The 11,108-nt window shown below is 53.2% G+C and overlaps 1 long non-coding RNA gene across 1 annotated transcript; it reads left to right on the forward strand.

Moving 5' to 3' along the window:
• The first annotated feature begins 200 nt into the window (after window positions 1-200).
• LOC130611911 (uncharacterized) lies at window positions 201-4,913 on the forward strand. Its single transcript, XR_008975348.1, has 3 exons — window positions 201-415; window positions 2,265-2,347; window positions 4,842-4,913. It is a non-coding gene; the product is annotated as an uncharacterized LOC130611911 (long non-coding RNA).
• Window positions 4,914-11,108: the final 6,195 nt, after the last annotated feature.

Consider the following 11,108-nt stretch of genomic DNA (forward strand, 5'->3'; position numbering starts at 1 on the left):
TGCAACCGCTTCTGCTCCTCCGGTTTAAGAGACCGTGATCTGTGAATAAACAAAGTCAGTAAACAAAAAAGAAAAGGGGGGGGGGGGGGAAAGAAAGAAAAAGGGGGGGGGGGAATCTAGATCCAAATTCCAGGAGGGTAAACTTTCAACACCACGTCATACCTCAGCAAATTTACACAGATATTATATTGCGTCCCTTTCCTTCCTTCCCCCACCCCCCCGCGCTCCTTTCGAGCCATTGTGCTTAACTGAATTTTATAAAGCTGATCGATATCTTGGTAAAATATTCATTTTTAAACTAGCGGGCAGCGAAATCTTTGCTTTGTGCTAAAGTCAACACCAGCACAGTTTCGGCTCCCATAAATGCCGGGATGCTCCCGGCTCCCGCAGAGCCGGGCCGGCGGCCGGGGCGCAGGTAGGTGACGCCCGCCGTTCCTTCCCTTTCCTCTCCTTCGGGTCCATCCTCCTCCTCCTCCTCTTCCTCCTCCCCGGCTCGTTGGAGCGGCGGCACCGGATGGATCCTCCCAGCGGGTTTTGGGGGGCCCCATCCCCGCCGCCTTCCTTCTCCCGGCTGGTTTTTTTTTTGGGGGGGGGGAAGCGCGGACAGGGGAGACAAGGGGGGGTCTGGGGCTGTTTCTGCCCTGTTCAACACCAGATCTCGGTGCTACGGGGTGGGAAACCTTGCGGCGGGGTCGGCGGCGGGTCGGAGACGTGCGAGCGGACACTTGCTTGGTTAATATTTATCTTTATTTAGTCATTATTGTTATTGTTATTATGAATTGTATTAATTTAATCACCACCACCCCCCCTCCTTCCACATTTTCCCTCCGTGGCTCTCTGTGGTTCCGGGCTGGGAGTCACCACAGCCGTGTGATTCCTCCCTTGTCACCGGCCAAGAGCCGGCCCCGCGGGCCCGGCCCCGCTTCCTGGCAACAAAATACAGGGAAAACCCTAAACAGTTCCTCGATATAAGGAAAAACCCGGGAGTTTTGCCGGGATCCCATTCCCGGGGCTCTCCCGCTCCGCACCGGACACGGACACGAGTGACACGGCCCGGGGGGGGGGAAGATGCGGGGCGGCGGATCCCGGGATGCTTCCCGCGGGGGGTGTATGGCCCAGGATGGGAGGTCCGGGGGCCGGTCTTAGTGAGGGCCGGAGCGGGTGGGTCTATATCCGTGCCCATGTCCGTGTCCCCGTCCCCGCTCAGCCGTGGCGGGTCACATCCCGCCGGCAAGAGCCGCTCGGCGACTAATGGGCTCTCAATAATTCATAACAGCCCGGCCGGCTCGTAATGCAGCTCTGCGCGCTCGCCAATTACTTGTCATTAAAGGCCTGTCGCCCCTGCAGGGAGGGGGACGAGAGTGGGATGAAGGGCCCTGTCTTGCGGCCACCTCGGAGCATCCCTCCGGGGGAAGCCGAACCACAGCCCCGTACCCCGCACCGGGGCCGGGCAGCGTCCCCCGCTCCCTGCAGGGGAATGGGGGGGTCACTGCTTTTTGCCCGCGACCTCCCTCTGTTTTCCCTCCTCTCCCTGTAGCCGAGTACCCCCAGCTCCTTTAGCACCCCCCGTCTCCGGGTCTCATTTCTCCCGTTAACAGCGGGGCTGAGCGCTCGGCTCCGTTTCGGTCGTTAATTGCCCCCAAATCCGCCTTTATTTTGCAGGGGGACCCAGGGGCAGCAGTGGCGTTGGTGAGGGCTGAGCTGGATTGGGCCGGGGAGGGGGGAACAGGTCTGAGCCCCCAGATGAGCCCCTATCCATCCTTCACTCATATATATTTATGCATATATATATATGGGGTTCATTATTATTTTTCCTGACTTCCCATTCACCGAGAGGTGGGAAAAACATTTATTTAGTTGCTCGCCCCCCCAGTGTCATTCAGCGATGGCCATGGAAGCACAAAGAAGGTGGCACAGCTCGGGTGGGGAGCGTTAAGAAGGGCTCGCTGCCCGCTCCCAAACCTGCCCCCTCGGCGGGGTAACCGCGGGATAAGTGCGGGATAACTCTCCGCTGCCTGCCCTGCCCATGGACTGTGGGCAGAAAGTGCGTTTATTGATGATCTTTTAAAACCCAACTCAACCCGGGACCGGACAACTCGGGGGTGAGATGAGTCTAATTATTGCTGGTTCTAAAAAGAGCTGGAACACCCAAGTAGGGCTTAACTCGTCTCCTGGGAAACTGATGGAGACCTATTTTACAAGCTGTAATTCTGCTTTAGACTATTGCAGGCTAAAGGCAGTTCACACTGTCCTCTTTCTTCTAGAAATAGTCCTAATCCTGTATTTCGGCCGGGTAAAGTCCGCTTCTGCTCCGCACTAGATTAATCCAGAAACCACATAAAACCAGGTAGGGAAGAGGGTGGAAAAGGGGAATACGAAAAAATAACCCCAAACCCATTCGGAGTTTGTTCCCTCTGCCCTGTCTAACCTTCAAAAGAGTAAATATTAAAGGACGATGCAGAATCTGACGGCTCCTTATTTACGGGGAGCTTCGTGGCCAGCGGAGCTAAACCCGGTCTGCGGGGCCGCTTTAGGGAGGAGAAAGATTTCGGGGTTCTTTTATTTCCTTCTCTCTCGTGGCGGTCGTTTTCCAGGCTCAGGAGAGCGAAATATTCCTCCTTTCCAGATGGAGCCTGGGCGGGGAGAGGGGAATTTGGTAGGTGGTTATTTTTATTGGGAAAAAAAAAAAAAAAAGAAAAGAAAGCAAAGCAAAATAAATCAAAGCAAAACAAAAGCAAAAAAAAAAAAGGTAAAACAAACTAAAGCGAATTAAAACAAGAACAAAAAGGGGAAATAAAGAGGAAGGAAAATAAAACCCAAACGAACTCGCTTGCAGCCACCTTCAGGCACCGCGATCCGTTTTCGCCCCATTCACGGAGTGCTGGTGTCTAACGCTCCCCCCCACCCCGGTAACCCCGGGATTCGGCTCTAAACCACTGGGCAGGGTTGGTTTTTGCCGGTGGGATACAGACCCCCTCAAGCCCGAGCCCAGGGCAGGGGGAGATGCCCCAGAGGGTGCGAACGGGGTCCGAGGGATGGGAAACGCTGCATCGAGCCCGGGATGTTGTTTTGGGAGGGTCAAGGGGTGGAGAAATGGAGGGATGCAGGGATGGATGGAGTGATAGAGGGATGCAGGGATGGGAGGATGCAGGTGTAGGTGTAGCGATGGGTGGAGGGAAGGTTGCAGGGACGGATGCAGGCATGAATGGAGAGGTGCAGGGACACAACAGTGGATGGAAGGATAGATGAAGGGATAGAGGGATAGAGGGATGGAAAGATAGAAGGATGGATGGAGGCACAGAGGGATGCAGGGATGGATGTAGGATGGGTGGATGGATGAATGGATGGATGGATGGATGGATGGATGGATGGAGATGGATGGATGGAAAGACGGACTGGGTCTGCCCCCCCCAGGCCGCAGGGCTCTGGGGAGCGTAGTTACGGGGGGTGTTGGCAGCGGCACGGGCAGCGCTAAGGAACGAAACGGGACATAAACGGGCCGGGAGGGCGGTGGGGAGCAGGGGCTGTGCTGCGGCGGGGGGGGGTGGTGGGGTGGTGGTGGTCTGTTTGCGGGGCAGCCGCGCGTGAAATTGTGTGTAAAAAAATCATAAAAAAGGAAAAAAAAAGAAAACTTCATAAAACCTGCACACGGCGACGAGGCAGCTGCGGAGGGGCGTGTGGGGGTGTGGGGATCGGTGGGGGGCGGCGGTGAAACGGGGCCGGAGGGGGGGATCCTGTCCCCCATTCCCGTGTCAGAAGGGGTTTGTGGTTGCACACGCGCGTGCAGGGCCACGTCCGTGCACCCCGCCACGGCCCCCGCGCTCTTTCGTTTCATTGCTCTGTCTTCCCTTTCCTTTCCCCCTTTCTTTCCTCTTTTCCCATTTCTCCATTTCTTTCCTTTCCCTTCCTTTTCTTTTCGTTTCTTTGCCATTCTTTTTTTCTTTTTCCTTTCTTTCCTTTACATTTCTTCGCCCTTTCCCCCCCCCATTCCTTTTCCTTACTTTGCCTTTCTTCCCCTTTTCAGTTTCTTTCCCCTTTCCCCTTTCTTTCAATTTCTTTCCTTTTCTTTCCATTTCTTTCGTTTTCCTCATCCTTTCCCCTATTTTTCTCCCTTTTTCGTTTATTCCCTTCCCCAGCTTTTTTTCTTTCGCCCCTCTTTCCCTTTATCCCCTTTCTTTTCCTTTCCCTTTCCCCCCTTTCTTTCAATTTCTTTCGCTTTTCCCTTCTTTCCCTTTCCCTACTTTTTTCTGTTTTCCCAGTTTCTTCCCCTTTTTTCTTTTATCCAATTTCTTTCCCTTTTCCCTTTATTTACCTTTTTCCCCATTCTTTTCTTTTTCTGTTTTTTTTTTTTTTTACTTTCCTCCCTTTTCTCCCATTCTTTCCTTTTCCAGTCCCTTCTTTCATTTCCCCCTTTCTGTCATTCTATTCTTTTCTTTCCCTTCCCCCTTTATTTCCTTCTCTTTCGCTTTTCCCGTTTTCCTTTTTTTTCAGTTTCTTTCTCTTTTCTCCCTTTCTTTCCTTTTTCCTCCCTTCTTTCATTCCCCCCTTTTCTTTCCCATTTTCCCGTTCTTTCCCTTTGCCCCCTCGATGCTCACACCTCACCCTCACATCCCACCTTTTCCCACTCTACCCTTTCCCATCTCCCAGAGCCCCTTTCCAGGGGAGAGGAGTCGTTTCCCTGGCCTGGCACAGCGCAGCCAGGTGAGGCAGCCCCGATGCCACTTGGATGGGCACCGGCGGAGCACCGCAGCAGCGGGTCCCTCCTGGTCCCCGCTGGCCACGGGCTCCTTGTTTCAATAAACCAAGGGGCAGGAAAGCCCCTGACACATCGCTCGCTGCAGGTAACACGGATTTCTGCAGCAGGGAGAGCTCTACCTGCCCGAACTGCCTACCACCGATGCCAGCGTGTAAGGTGCTCTCCCTGTGGCTTCCTGCTGGTTTTGCCTCACACCAGCAGTAAAAAGAATGATCCTCATCTCTCCACGGCTGGAAAACAGCTGCAAACAGCACGGGGGAGCGGGAATGCGGTGATTTTACTTCCCACCCTGTATTGAACGCATCGAGATTGAAGGATTTTGGAGACCCTGAAATGTTTTGTGTGTCACTGTCAGCTGCGGGGCTTCACCATCTGCCTGCACTTACTCCCCCCCCCCCATTTGTTGTGATAATGGCACAAGAAATCAGTGTCGGGGGGAGCTGGGGCAAACTTCTGGGCTCCCCCGAGCGTGCTGCTGCCGTGTACAGATCCCTTATTAAAGCCACAGATTCCCATCTCCGATTGCCTCTTTGTGTCTGTACTCGTGTGTGATACCTGTGTCATGCTCCAGCAATTCCTGATGGGAATGGGGAGAAGCATTATCCCAGCCTCAAAGGGGGCTCTGCTGGGATGGAGACTTTTAGGCTTCAAGGAAGTGAGTGGGGGGAAGCATAAATCATAAGAGCACCTTGAGAAAGTTGAGGAGTTAATGGATTTGCGGGGCTCTTTGGGGGATGCGCGTTGGTGCTGTGCTAAAAGAGAGCTCAGGAAGGGCTTTGGAAGGGAAAGCAACCATAAAATACCCCCAAAACGATGATTAACCCCCTTCCTATGCCAAAGCTTTTTTACTATGCCCCACCATGGAGCTCCCCTCTGTTCCTCTGCACCCCTCATTGTACTCAATGCATTTCTATCCCTGGTGGCCTGCAAATGGGTGTCCCATGGGAAGGGATGGATGTACGGATGCGTGCTCCTGGTGCATCCCCTCTGAGCTGACAGCCTGGGAGATGGGGACACGAGGCCAACGGCCCCGGGGGGATGCAGTGGGACGGGGGCAGAAGGTGGGTTTAATTTCAGGAGGGGTTGCCAGGACTTTCTGTCACCCCTGGGCCCAATCTGAGGCATCATTTGCAAACTAATAAAATGGCTGCAGATGTTGAGCCGACAGCAGAGCATGTTCCTTGGGAGCATCCTGACAAACTCCGGCTTGGAAAGTCATCAGCGTGCCCTGGTTTTCCCTTTGTTTCATCTCCTCCCCAGTTGCTTCCCTCTTATCTGGATTTTTAGGGGGACAAGGAGGAAAAAAAGGCTGGAAAGGACCTTTTGCATAAGGAAAGGTAAAAATCTGATGCGTGACCTGGAGGAAAGCCCATATCCAACCCCACAGTGCATCTGCCAGAGCCAGGAGGTGTGGAGAGACACTCAAAGACATAAACCCCACAGGAGGCAGGTGCTTCCCTGGCTGTGGAGTACTTGAGGATGTGAGGAGGAGGAGGAGGGATACATCAAGCAGGAATGGAGCTGGGTTTCAGCAGCATAAGAACCCTCTGTGACCAGGAGGGGGTTGTATCTGCTGAAGAACCTCTTAACCTTCTCTATATCCTGTTACTAAAGGGGAAAAAAGGAATCACGAGGAGTTCCTGCCTCTTCACCTAACCATAGAATAAGAGAGGATGCTATTCCCCAGCTCTCCAAGGTGGTGGGATCCATGAAACCAGATGAGCTTTGTTGTGGCCAAAAGCCAAGCACCAGCCAGGTCCTGGGAGAGGGGAGGAGGACGGATGGGTGAAAAGAGAAGACATCCAAGCTGTGGTGACAGGACAGGGCACTTGCTCCAGGCTGGTGAGGCTCTGGGTTATATGAGTGCAGGGCACGTGTTTTACCTGCTGGTTTCACCTGTGCTTGCTGATGCAGCTTGAAGAGATTTGGGAATGTTTTCCTTGTTCTGCGCTATGTCCTCAGCTCCCACATTCCCAAAGTGTTACTCCGGTTTCCACATTAACCCAGTTTAGTAGAGCTGATCCCCATCCAATGACAATGCTCTTCCCTCAGATGAAACTGGGGATATTTTGGGTGAGGGATGGCTTCTGCTGGGGCAAGACAAGGGCAAGGCGTCTGTGTGTCAGCGGCTGATGTGCTAGGATGGCAGCTTGGTCTGCAGGCAGGGCAGGAGGAATGAGCAAGGGGCTGGGACACGGAAGGGTTTGGGATGCAGCAGGGTTTAGGATGCGGCAGGGCTTTGGATGTGGAAGGGTTTAGGATGCAGTGCGGTTTGGGGTGCTGGAGGGTTTGGGGTTTCCGGGCTCCCTGGGGTTGCAGGGACCTGTCCCCTCTCCGCTGTCTCTGCCACATCCCTGTTCATCCTCTCCACCCTGCAAGGGGCCGGGAGCCTGGCTGGGCTCTGCCCTGAGGTCCTGCCTGCAGTGCGGATGCTCCGGGTTGTGGTCCCCTGGAGCCGGGCAGGGTCCAGCCATGGGTCCTGCTCCCGCAGGGAGCAAAGGCAGAGCCGACATATTTCCCCGAGTTACTTATTAACCACTGTTCATTTGACAGGATCAATATTTCAAGCGAGGGAGTAAACACTTAAGAAGCACCACTCTGCCCGGCTCTCCTTCCCTTGCAAAATGATTTATTCCCTAAAACGCATCTGCCTGGGAAGGAGGCAGCGCCCGGAGCCGGCGGCTTTTATCCGTGGGATATGCAAAGCACATTTATTTTGTCTTTTATCTCTCATATTGCATGTTGATCCCATACATATAGATTGATTTTGTTCAGGTAGATAATGAAAAGTCAAGTGGAAAATTTACACAAAGGCACTCAGGATCTCGACTTTCTATTGGTATATAAATTGGTTTATTACTTCATTCCCTTAAACAGGGACTTTCACACTGGGGAACCCTCTAAAATGTATCGTGTTTAAACACAAACCCATTTACCTTGCATGTGCTTCTGTTTTCCCCACCACTAATTTCCTCGCTACCTTGGTTAATTACCAAAGATATTTGTGTCCTTCTCCATCCCTCCAGCAATCCGTCTTCCTCTTCTCCTTCCTGACCCCCGAAAACTCCTGGTGGGAGGATTCCGAGCCTCCAGCCGACATGTTGAGCACCGGGGGCTGACAATACCTCGGGAGCTGTTCATAATTCCCTATAAGCAGCTTTCATTTCGCCACCCTCACCCGGCGTCAGGCGCCACGGCGGCGGTTAATAGAGGGCACTGGATGTGAGAGCACAGCTTGGAACAAAAAACCCCCCAAAAAACCTAAAGGAAACATTATTAATAAACATCTTCTGGCCATTTGGTGGCGGGTATAGGCTGCTCCAGCTTAAAGCAATTAATTCAGGATACTGACATAAACTCTCCAGCTCTTTGACAGCTTGGAGCTGAAATAAAAATGCTAGTTCTCCAGGGAAAAGGAGAGGATAGTTGGCTCTTTTCTGGACTGTTTGCTTATAGGCCCAGAGAGCAATCTTCCTCGCAGAATGAAATGCAAGGACACAAACAATGTACCAGGGAGAGAATAGGAGATGGGAATGAACAGTTTGAACTATTTGCTCAGCAGAAGGGCAGCCACAATGCTCGGCCAATGGCTTTCCCATGCATCAACCAGGCTTCTTAGCCCCTTTTGTTGTTCAGCCTCTTCCTCCAGCCAGATAAGAGCACAGCTGCGGCGGCGCGGCTAAGTCAGGCCTTTGACTTATTCACCCAAATCTCATCTCCCCTTTACTGTATGTCCCCCTGTGGGACACTCTCTTTGGTGCATCCCTTCTCCCATCAGGTCAGAGCGGGCTGGATGCGAAGCCAAGGCACCGGTGATGCGCATCTTGCCTTGCACGTGCCCCTTGCCATCACGCGCATGCAAGCACGTCTTTGGTCACAGCAAGCTGCCCCAGCTGCAGAAGCTCCGTGCTCTAAAGATAAAGGCTGCAGCCATCATGAGCTGGGGGTTCAGAGCTGCAACATGCAGCGTTTTCCATCCCTTGAAGGCTCTGAGTGGTTTACAAGCGTGAGCACACCTCGTCCCCACAGTGCAGTGGTGGGATTTACCTCCTACCACTTGGATATGGGCGACAGCAAGCCCTGACGGCAATACCCTTGCAGGGGCAGGTCCTCCCAGCCACCTCCACCCTTTCCCTTCCCTCCCTGCACCCCGTGTTGTCCCTGAAGATCGCCCTCCCTCCTCTAATCCACCCAGGCCACCACTTGCTTTGCTGTAACGCTGCCGAGCGGGACGATGCTGCAACTGAACCAAATCGGCAGCAAGGTCGGACACCGCGGCGCTGATGCCGATGGGGATGCTGCTGCTATTTTTGCTCTTTGTCCTACCCCGGGCTGTTGGTTTTGGGAGCTGGGCTGTGCCTCGGCGTCCTCTTGTGAGGACGTTTATTTAGCTTGAAAGGGTTTTATGAGGTGAAAAGGCAAAACGCCGAGCACTAAAGAAAACGCTGAGCTCAGAGGCGGCGTTTGTAGGAGCACACCTGCAGGAAACACCGGGTTGGAACACTGCTGCTGTCACCGAAAGCGGAGGAACCGGCAGGGCTTTTGGTGTTTTGTTGGTTTTTTTTTCCCCCCTTCTTCCCTGGTGGGTGGTCAGGAGGATGGGCTGAAAAGCAGGAGGGCTCCTATTGTCTCTGTGCTGCTTTAAGAGCTGACCCCATGCGTCCCTGAAGCTGCTGAGCACCTGGCTGGGCCCTGAGCCCGGGGATGCTGCAGCACCCAGGGAGCACTAGTGTGGTGGCACAGACCCATGTGAGCAAATGGGAACCATGCAGAGGTGCCTGGCCATGTAATCCCTGGAGAAAAGAGCTTTTGTGGCTACTTTATGGCAGTATTTTTATGTCCAAGTGGTATCTTATGGGATACTCTTATTTAATTGTACTTGCATTTCAACCTGTTCTAGTGGAAGGTGGCCCTGCCTGTGGCAGGGGATTTGAACTGGATGAGCTTTAAGGTCCCTTCCAACCCAAACCATTCCATGATTCATAGAATATCTCCAGTTCGAAAGGACCCATAAGGACCATCCAATATGATTGCCATTCTGTAGGCACAGCGCTAAAGGAAAACTGATACTGGTATTCATTTCAGGGTTGACCATTTCACCATCACCTTGAGCCTTGTGCCTGTCAACTATGGAACAACCTCTAAGCCTCTAAAATGGGACCAACCTGCCAAACCCAAGCCCAAGAAGCAGGTTGAGGGAGGGGATTCTGCCCCACTCTGCTCTGGTGAGACCCCACTTGCAGCACTGTGGGGTCCTCAGCATAAAGACATGGAGCTGTTGGAACAAGTCCAGAGGAGGCCACGAGGATGCTCAGGGGCTGCAGCACCTCCTGTATAGAGACAGGATGAGAACATTGGGGCTGTTCAGCCTGGAGAAGAGAAGCTGCGTGGAGACCTCAGAGCAGCTTCCAGTGTCTGAAGGGGGCTACAAGGATGCTGGAGAGGGACTCTTCATTAGGGACTGCAGTGACAGGACAAGGGGTGATGGGTTAAAACTGAAACAGAGGAAGTTTAGGTTGGAGATAAGGCAGAAGCTCTTCCCTGTGAGGGTGCTGAGGCGCTGGCACAGGGTGCCCAGAGAAGCTGTGGCTGCCCCATCCCTGGCAGTGCTCAAGGCCAGGTTGGACACAGGGGCTTGGAGCAAGCTGCTCCAGTGGAAGGGGTCCCTGCCCGTGGCAGGGGTTGGGACTGGAGGAGCTTTAAGGTCCCTTCCAACCCAAACCATTCCATGGTCTGAAGGGTGAGGAATGAATCCAGAGGCTCAGCCCTCCAATCAGCCAAGCAGAGTAATCCCAGTGGATCACCCAGCTCGGGGCATCAATCTGCTCCCGGCCCAGATGGGTTAATTAATGAGACATTAAAGAGGCGGAATGACACTTCCCACCACTCACTTAGGGTGCTAATTTCCAGACCACTCCGCCGTAGACAAAGAGAAGGCGCACTTAGTGCAGAGTAATTTGTGCTCTGCTCCCGGCGAATGAATTTAGGGGAGCAAATATAGTTATGCAGAATTTAAATTAAAGTTGACACTAATGTAAATACAGCAATGCAACTGCATGTTGAAGAAATGTGATGAGGCTACGGTTTTAATCAGGTCCTTTTAACTCAGGTGGCATTTTAAATCCTTGCCATTTAAATTGGATAAAAGCCGTAAGCTGGGAGAAGGAGCAACAGAAAGTCTGTGGGATCACCTGCGCAGCGAGGATTGGATCTGCCCCAGCTCCTTCCCGAGGGATGCCCTGGGTGCAGGAGGGGTACCTGGGCTCAAGGGAGTTGTGCAGCTGTGTGGAGGGGAGATCCACAGCAGGGTAGTGACCAAAAGCCCCGTGCTTGGCTCAGGAGGCTCCTCCCC

Source organism: Pezoporus wallicus, unplaced genomic scaffold (assembly GCF_028554395.1).
Source record: "Pezoporus wallicus isolate ANWC-B61680 ecotype Strahan unplaced genomic scaffold, APGP_CSIRO_Pwel_v1 contig_5416, whole genome shotgun sequence".
Classification (NCBI taxonomy): domain Eukaryota; kingdom Metazoa; phylum Chordata; class Aves; order Psittaciformes; family Psittacidae; genus Pezoporus; species Pezoporus wallicus.